We start from the raw sequence: 10,229 nt of genomic DNA, 5'->3' as shown, positions 1-10,229 counted from the left end.
GGTGGGGGGGCAATAATCAAATATCTGGGTGAAAAAGGATTTAAAGAAGGGGCTCTGGCATGTTGTCACCAGCAGCTCATCTGTGTATTTACCCTTTTTGATCAATGAAGAAGAAATAGAAAGTTATTTTAATGTGATGTCACCTCTGAGTGGCATAACAAATCTACAGATGCCATAGAATGGGTGGAGCAGTTATATTGAGCAAAACAAATATATTAAAGCTGCAAGTGGCAACTTGCAGGTTCTGACCCTTCACTGAACAAAAAGAAGCAGCTGAATCAGCCAAAATTAATCCTGTGAGCAGCAATGAGGAGGTTTAAGACAAAGACAAAGCCGAGCAGGGTCAGTTCAGGTAGTTTAACACTCTTTCTGGAGTGAGACCAAGCCCATCCGAAGAGCTTCAGTGATTGATTTCACTCAAAGCTCCACCACTTGATTCAAATGATGCGTTGGCAACACGTTGCAGCAAGTCAGGCGCGTGTGACTTCATTCATGAGACTGTTGAGAGGGTACAGAACCAGCACCCTGATGAATTCATTGCAATATTGGGGAATTTTAACCATGTCACTCTCAACTCTCACCTGACTGGCTTCACTCAGTATGTTGACTGTCCCACAAGGCAAAATAGGACACTGGATCTGGTGTATGCAAACATCAATGAGGCGTACACTGCTTCAGCTCCACCACCACTTGGCAGATCAGATCATAATCTGGTTACTTCAGCGTTCCTACAAGCCCTGTGTACTGAGGCAGGCTGCAACCACCCGCTCATTCAGGAACTGGACCCCAGAGGCCAGTGAGTGTCTAAAAGACTGTTTTGAGTGCACAGATTGGAATGTCCTGTTGGAGTCACAGGAAAATGATAAAAGCACTGACCATGACCTTGATAGAATGCTTGAATGTACCACGGACTACATTAACTTCTGTATGGACACTGTAATACCAGCAAGGACTGTACACTGCTTTCCAAACAACAAACCCTGGATCAACAGTAAATCCACACCCTCCTCAAGCAGCAAAAGGAGGCCTTCAGGGATGGAGACAGGGAGAAGCTCAGGTGTGTGCAGCATGAGCTGACAAAAAGAAAGTAGAGAGGAAGCTGAAGCACAACAATACCAGAGAGGTGTGGAAGAGGATGAGGACCATCACTGGCTATAAAGAGAAGAATAGCCAGGCAACATCAGGTGATGTGGACAAGGCCAATGAGTTCAGTGAGTTCAACCTGTTCTACAACAGGTTTGACACAGCCTCACCTGTTCTCTCTCCCACTGGTTCAGATGCAGCTTCTCCTACGGCATCTCCTTCACAACCTGACATCGCGGCTGCAACTCCGTCCACACTGGGGTCAAGTCTCCTGTCCTTTACAGCGGAGGAGGTAAGGGGGGAGCTCAAGAGGCTACGTCCTGGAAAGGTAACAGGCCTGGATGGTGTGTGTCCGAGGCTGTTAAAAGGACTGTGCAGCCCAGCTGGCTGAGCCTCTCCAGAGGATCTTCTACTTAAGTCTACAAACAGAGAGGGTACCGGTCCTGTAGAAAACATCATGTCTTGTTCTGGTACCTAAAGTAAGGCGACAGGCTGAGATAAATGACCACAGACCGGTGGCCCTCACATCACACATCATGAAGATCTTGGAGCGGCTGCTTCTCCACCTTCTGAGGCCACAGGTTGAACATGCACTAGACCCCCAACAGTTCGCCTATAAAGAACATATTGGAGTGGATGATGCCGTCCTTTACATGCTCCACTGGGCCCATTCTTACTTGGGTGAGCCAGGTGGTTACATGAGGATTATGTTCTTTGATTTTTCAAGTGCATTTAACATCATCCAACCCCCCATTCTTAAAGAGAAATTGGAAGGGATGGGGGTGGATCCCTGCTTCACGTCCTGGATTGTGGATTACCTGACAAGGCGACCACAGTACGTCAGGCTGGGTAACTGTGTCTCAGGGACAGTGGTGAGCAGCACTGGGGCTCCACAGGGGACTGTTCTGGCCCCGTTCCTGTTCACCCTGTATATGGCCGACTTTTAACACAACTCTGAGTCCTGCCACATCCAGAAAGACATGGAAGACACAGCTATCGTGGTGTGTATCAGGAACGGGCAGGAAGAGGAGTACAGGTATCTGACGATGGCCTTCAGTGAATGGAGCGCAAAGAACTGCCTCCATGTGAACACCTCCAAGATCAAGTAGATAGTCATGGACATTATATGTGCACCTGGACAGTAAACTGGACTGGTCCCTGAACATGGATGCCATCTACCGGAAGGTGCAGAGCCGGCTCTTTTTCCTCAGGAGGCTCAGGTCCTTTGACGTCTGCAGTGAAAAGCTGCACATTTTATCAGTCAGTGGTGGCCAGTGTAACTCTTTTATGCTGCAGTCTGCTGGGGCAGCAGCATGTCAGACATGAACACAAAGAGACTGGATAAGCTGGTAAAAAAAGGTTGGGTCTGTGCTTGGCAGAAGTCTGGACTCACTCAGGACTATTGTGGAGAGACGTATGCAATGTAAGATGGAGGCCATCTATCATTTGTCCTCCCTTCATCAAATGTGAGCAAAACTCTATGGCTGATTCAGCTCCTTCTTTCTATTCAGGACAAAGGCCTTAGAACCTCCAAATTGCAGCTTGTAGCTATAATTGTCATTCTTATTATTTGCATTCTGCAGTGGCTCAAATGAATATTTCAGTCAATCATAAATCATGGAAATGTCTCCTCGCCATTATTGGGAAGAGACCTCCCAAAGCATTTTTAGCCAGACTCATAGGGGGTGCCACAAATATGTACCTGAAAAAAACCGCTGGACAGAATTTTACCAGAATTGTTGTGCATGTTCTTGGGGCCAGTGTATGTATTATTGAAATCTAAAGTGCCATATTGATTGATGGTGCAAGTGGGTGTGGCCTATCACATATTTCCTCATAAGTCTTTAAGCAATCCTGACTAAATTCACTGGGGACATCCTGAACAAATACACCAAGTTGAATTCACTCATTAAACGACATTAAACTACCTGAATTCACTTTGCTCTGCATTAACAAGCCTTAATCCTGTTGGTTGCTGCTCATTTTGGTTTATTTGGGTTAGAACCCGCCTGATTGCATTATTATTTTAAAATTATATCTTGGTGCACACCAGCTTATGATGACATTGATCAGGTTACGCAGATCTGCATGTTTCAGTAAAATTCTAAAAAAAAGAATGAGCCCTGAGGATAACTAAAACGTTGTAAATATGATAAAACAAACAAAACATGTTAGCATAGCATTTACTCCTGTGCAGATACACATTGGATTATCAGTTAAATCTGAGCTTTGATTATTGTAATATGGTAGAGACCTAAGAGAACATGGCCCTACACAATACACATCACATAAAGGTATAGCTGATTATTTACATGTCACTGGACAGGATGTGCACTTATAGAACTTATATATACGACCTTCACAGATGGACAAGGCTCTTCAATGGGGATTCTCCTCAGTAAACATAGTGGATGTGTAAATCTATCAATGATTGCTCACAGCTCATACATACTGGTCATCACCATAGTTGAACCTGGCTCTTTTGCTGCAATGCGATGTCATCCACTACTTTCCTTGTAGTTGATTTTGTAATATGAATGTGTAATTCTACTGTTCATTCCAGTATCATTGACACAGAGGATCTGTTGCTGATCGTGCTAACTGTTGTGTAATATAATGTCTAAGACCATTATTAACTGCAGTGCTTTGGTGTCTGATAAACATTCATACTCATTGATAAATTACTCTAGTTATTCGCAGGGGTAGACAGTAACAAAGTACCTTTACTCGAGTACTGTATTCAAGTATATTTTTCAGTATCTGTACTTTACCTGAGTATTTTTTTAGTTTTATAAACTTCTGACTTTTACTCCTCTACACTAAAGGACAAATATTGTACCACTGACTCCACATTACTATGAAGGGCTCTTACTTTGAAGCAGAGCTTTTAGTCAGTTGAATTAACTTTCTTTTATTTCGAAAATGTGATAGACCATACTCATCACAGGAGAAAAACCAATCACAGCCAATTCCTCTACTGTCAGTCATGTTTGAACCTGTCAGTGTCCTAACAATGGTGACGTTAGACAAAGATGAGGCAGAGGATGCTTCAACAGAGCACCATTTCCTGTGCTTACCATGACAAGATTTCACCACTGACTAAAAAATATATGAAAACAATGCCTCCTTTTGTTGATTCAGTTGTGTTTTACAATTCTGTCCACTAACACATCTACAGTCTTTGTGGAACAATACAATATTTTGAATACTCCAGTACTTTAAGTCCAGTAAAAACTTAACTGAACAACTTTTACCTGCATCAGAGTAATATTTGACCAGGAGGATCTATACTCTGACTCCAGTTATAGAGTTGTGAACTTTGTCACCTCTGGTAGTTAGTGCCATTTTAAATTTAACTAGTAACTCTGTTAGGTTAGGTTTTGTCTGTGGGTTCATGCAGTCTGTTCTAAAGGGCTGCTTTCTTAATTTTAAGAAAGTTAGTTTAGTTTAGTTGTGTAGTTGTGTAAATGCATATTCAGTTGACACTCACTAAATAAATGATAGATAAAAGAATGAATGGGGTGAGCAAAATATTAGAAACACTTCTTGCTGTAACACAATACAATTCAACAGCAGCACAAACTGCAGCCTCCAAAATTAGCGTATAAGTTGCTTCATCATCTTTCTAACATGTTTTAACTTAAGTAAGAAATCTGAAAAACTACAAAATTTTTCAATGGTAGAATTTATCACAGGTACAATACAAGTATTAGACTGCATTCATTTTAGCTAGAACCTCACATTCCAATAGAGACATGGGAAAAAGACCTCAACATCTTCACTGAACCACTTTTGGAGTAATACAATCTAAGATCATTCACAGAACACACTACACAACATAAGAGGCACATAATGGGATGAAACGGATCAGACACTCATTGTACACTCAACACAACTGAGGACTACCTCCATGCACACAAATACTAGATTTCTGGGAAGAAGTAACCTCCACACCTTCCCTACGCCCATCATCCCCTTCCTGATGTGGATACACTCAACTCAGAACAAATCATAACACCCCTACCTATAGGTAACCTTAACCATGAAAACAATATTATTGAACTGGAAAAAGAGAAAGAAGATCAACATCTCTCATTAGCTAAATCTTCTACAGATCTCTCAGATGATGAAGTCATGTCTCCAGTCTGTCTCGTCTAGCAAAAGCAGACAGAGAAAAGTCCTGTTGATGTCATGGTGACAGCATAGCAGCAACATCACATAAAACAAGATCCCATTTCAATTTCTATGTATAGGCTGAATCTGAATATGATACAGACATGACAAAATATAAATATATTTTTTAACCATTGTAGTAGCTGCATGTGGCGACAGACACATTTTAGTGATGTTTTCTGTCAAAATAAATAAGAAATTAATTATAGTCAAAAGAAATCCAACATTCCAGTAACCTGTAAACTCTATGTAGAGAGTTAGAGCTGCAACAGCAGAGACGTGTGTGAAACCCTATCCCCATTCTCTGCAGCAGGTCAGCGATGTCAGTGACTACGTTCACACAACTCAGGCAGAGTGTTACCGGCATCAGAAATTTGAAGCATACACTGCACTATCACCACTACTTTACCTGTAAAGTTACATATGATAATAAGCAAGGGAATGACACACAGCTAGTCAGACATTTCCTTAATGTTAATGCAGAGACTTTTCACTTGGACTGGTCCACCAAAACCCAACAATAGAAAAATCCCACTTTTTACTTTGGTTTATCACTCTTTGTACCTTTGTACTTTGTATGACCTAGCTTTATACAACTTAGGATGTAAATCTGCCCTCACATGTATGCTCCTTATCTGGTGCTGCCTGGTACGAACTAAGGAATTGCTTCTCCTTGACCACACAGCTACACACACACACATCCTAACCCTGCCTCCTTCATTACTCTCTCTATAAAATTCATGTACACTCTTTGTTTGACATCAGTCTGCAGTTACACTCTGTTGTGACTGTACACTGATGCTTTGCAAAGCTCTTATTAAGATACACAAAGACAACTTGATCATTTTGTCAACTTTTATTTTCAGATTTCCATCACACACATTAGATAAAAACGGCAACAGTGACTTGTTGCTTGCCAAATAGTGAGCCCACATGTACCTGTACTGTTCAGCCTCATATTTCATTAGTTACTGAGCTTTCTTTGTTTTCTCCGTCATTCAGCATTTGTGCATGCTGTTTCTTCACATGTTTTTATAAATTATAATTTAAATTTATTATAATTCATATTATCAGATTGTTCTGCACAGTGGATATTAAAATCGAGATTTTTTTCTGGTTCGTATCTTCTTTAGGACTTTAGCATTGCAGGTAGTTACAAACATTTATAACTGATAAAAGGGAGTCTTATTGTAAAGCGTAAAACCCATTATCATTTATTAATCAGTTATAGTAAGGCTCTTTTTACCAGTTATAAAGGGTAGTAACTTATTAGTAAGATTAATGAGTAGTAGGCATTAACTTGATCTTGCCAAATATTGAGTCTGCATCAATACATGAAAACTGTGTTATAACTTGTTTATAGTTGTTTATTTGTGATTTATGAAGTGTTGACAACCAAATTAATGACCTAATTACAAACCATTTATGAATCCTTTATAAGGGTAGTCTTATTGCAAAGTAGTACCCATTATCCTGCTAAATTAACTCTCTGCTCTACTCTTGGCTTTTGCCACGTTGGACTGAACCAAATGGATTTATTGATGGCTACACTTGCTCCCTCCCTCTCTCACCCCAACAACCAGCCCGGCACCTGGGAATCTTTGTGCCTCTATACACACACGCCAGACATACACCAGACTTCATGGAAAAAAATTATAGTTATAGTAAATAATACTGATCAAAGTTTAATAGGTTTCCTCCCTTTTTGTGACAAATTAACAGACATGGGTGAACACATAACCTCCTTGGCAGAGGTAATAAAATTAAGATTGTTAACAAGTCCCAAATCTCAAGCCACGTCTGAATTCTATTGAGGACTGAGAAGTCTCAAATTGAGTCTCAAGTCACTGTGTGTGCGATTTAAGACTGAGTCCAAGTCACAAACTCCATTCCCCATCTCTGGTATGTTGGAATATTTTCTAATATGACTGACACTGAACAATGGGGAACAAAGGTAAAGTAAACAAGATGGATCATGTATGATGAATTGCATGTGTACAGTATATAGTTCAATATGCACCTGCCACCATATGGCGAGGGGCAACAGTCTTGACACAGAGGCTGGTTTACCTCAATCCCGTGCACAGTGTTTGCAGGCTGCTGGCTGTTACTTTGACAGATTTCAGAGCAGTGTGTTGGAAGGACGTTGGCAGCCTGTGGGATGGACAAACAACCACCAGAGCTGAAGTGATAGAAGCCAGAGCAGAATGTGGCTGACTGCTCACCATTCATGCAGTCAAGCTTTGGCTGATGTTGTGAGATTCTAAACTCCAGACCAGACCTGGATCTGTGTTTACAACCAATATACCAATGGGCAATATGAGAGCTTTGACTCTAGGGCAGGGGTCGGCAACCCGTGGCTCCGGAGCCGCATGCAGCTCTTTAGCCTCCTTGTAGTGGCTCCCTTTAGCCTTGACAAAAAAACACATGAAAATGAATATTTTAATTTTAATATATATATCATTATTTTTGATGTTTACTTACTACTACTACTACTACATCTAATTTTTAAAAAGTTTTTTTTTTTTTAATTTGTCAACTAAAATATGTGTCACATCCTTTAGCTAGCAACTAGCAGCAAGGCGAGGGCTATAGACTTTGATGTGATGTGTGAAGCTGCAGGCGGGATCTGGAGTGTGCGACCCCTGCACTAACCATGAGTAAATCCCAAAAAAGAAAAATCTCAGAGGAAAAAGGAGAGTTTAATTCTGCGTGGACAGATACATTTGCCTTCACCACCAACGACGCCCGATTACCTGTGTGCTTAATATGTGGCGAGAAAATATCGAACAACAAAAAAATGTAACGTTGAAAGGCATTTTCAAAACAAGCACTCATCATTCGCTGAAAAATACCCAAGTGAAGACGAGCGAAAGAGAGCAATTTCGGAACTGCAACGGAAAGTTGAACAGAGCAAACATACTTTCAAGAAGTGGATCACCTCTCCACAGTCAACAACAGTTGCTAGTTTTGTGGCAGCTCAGGAGATCGTAAGGAGGGGTAAGCCGTTCATAGACGGAGAATACATGAAAGAATCGTTCATAAAAATATCAGAGCATCTATTCTCCGACTTCAAAAACAAAGGGGAAATTGTTCAGAAAATTAGAGAAATGCCTCTCTCTGCAAAGACCGTCAAGGACAGGACCATAAATGGCAACAAACATCACTAGTAAGCAAATTGATGACATCAATTCAGCTCAAGAATTTTCAATTGCCTGTGATGAGTCAAATGATGCAACCGATATTGAGCAGACAGCACTTTTATGCAGATATGTGAACGCTGATGGGCCACAGGAAGAACTGATTGAACCAACTCTAAAGGGCCAAACGCTGGGACAGGACATTTGTGAGGCTGTTGTGAGTTGTTTAAAAGCCAAAGGAATAAACACCACTTACCTGGTGTATGAGGGGAGCACAGAAGGGCTTTGTGAATTTACTTCAAAAGTCACTGGATCGAGAGCTGATGATGTTTCATTGCATCCTCCATCAAGAAGCACTGTGCGCTCAAACGTTCCCCCCTGAATGTGTGGACGTGATGAACCTCGTTATTAAGATAGTGAACAAAATAATTGCAAACGGGTTAAAACTGCAGCACAACAGAGTCCGGTGGCTGTCCAGGGCAGAGGTGCTGAAACGCTTCGCTACCTGTCTGGAGCATTTGAAACCCTTCTTGGAAAGCAAAGGCCTCAGCTATCCCGAACTGGGAGACCTCGATTGGCTGCAAAAGTTTTACTTCCTGGTAGATATGACAAGTCACTTAAACACGCTGAATAAAAATCTCCAGGGAAAGGGAAGCACCGCCCTGCAGATGCTGGAAGATGTTTTGGCATCTGAGCGCAAGATGACAGTGTTTGCCAGGGATGTACAGCGATGCACGTTCTCTCACTTCCCCTCTCTGAGAGAGTTCAAAGAAGTGAACAATCACATAAATTGTGATTATTTCTACCGTGCAATTATTACAATGCAAGCTGCATTTGGAAAAAAGATTCAGTGAGTTCAGAAAGGAAAAAAAACACTCTCTCCTTCCCTGTCACACCCCTGGATATCGACCCATCCCTGCTGAACACATCCGCATTCACAGGAGTAAGTAAGCCCGATCTGGAAATTGAACTGGCTGACATAGCGAATAAAGATTTATGGGTGTCCAAGTTCAAATGCCTGACAGCGGATCTGGAAGAAGTCGCCCGTCAGAAGGCTACTCTCGCTAAAGAGCCCAAATGGAGTGACATTGAAAACCTCCCTAAACCCGACAAACTTGTTTTTGACACATGGCGTGCCATTCCCGAAACGTATATGAACATGAAAAAATATGCATTTGGAGTCCTGTCCATCCTTGGCTCAACATACTTGTGCGAGCAAGTTTTCTCAAGCATGAACTTCATAAAGTCCAAACATCGCTCCTGCCTCACAAATGAGAGCCTCCAGTCCTGTTTGAGCTCAAAGTCACATCTTACAGCCCCGACATAGGGATGATCTGCAGCGAACTTCAGAAACAGAAGTCACATTAAACAGGTGAGAACAATAGCATTTAATAGGCTATTATTTTTCAGAAAGAAAAAAAACATTTATTTCAGACCCGGAGCTGATGTAGATTTTTTGAATGTTCAGGTGCTTCAATTGATTGCTGGCTGAGAAAGAAACCCGACGAGGATGAGAGCACACTGAAATGGACTTGTCACAAACGTTCCAAATTTTATGTTTACTTTTTTAAAGCTGCTAAGCTGCATCTAAATGTTTTATTTATATTAAAGTGGGCTAGTTTTTATTTTAATTTTACACAAATATAGGAAGGACTCAAATAGGTCTGCACAGTTCACTGTTTAATTTATTTCAGAGTAGGCCTACACATGCACACTGCACTTCTGTTTGTTGTATTCAGTGGTTGTAACAGGTAAAATTTAAAATAAGATTAAAACTTTTAAAATTTTATAAGCTGTGTTATGTTTTGCGGCTCCAGACTATTTTTCTTTGGC

General features: G+C 41.1%; 1 protein-coding gene across 1 annotated transcript in view; it reads right to left on the bottom strand.

Moving 5' to 3' along the window:
* The window catches only part of LOC111661088 (neurexin-3a), a 129,856-nt gene that overhangs the window by 22,593 nt on the left and 97,034 nt on the right, over positions 1-10,229 (bottom strand).

The sequence above is a fragment of the Seriola lalandi genome, unplaced genomic scaffold (assembly GCF_002814215.2).
Source record: "Seriola lalandi dorsalis isolate HSWRI2012SDOR001 ecotype SW California unplaced genomic scaffold, Sedor1 jcf7180002054534, whole genome shotgun sequence".
In the NCBI taxonomy this organism is placed as follows: Eukaryota; Metazoa; Chordata; class Actinopteri; order Carangiformes; family Carangidae; genus Seriola; species Seriola lalandi.
Note: the sequence above shows the minus strand (reverse complement) of the source record. Positions and strands in the feature narration are given on the sequence as shown.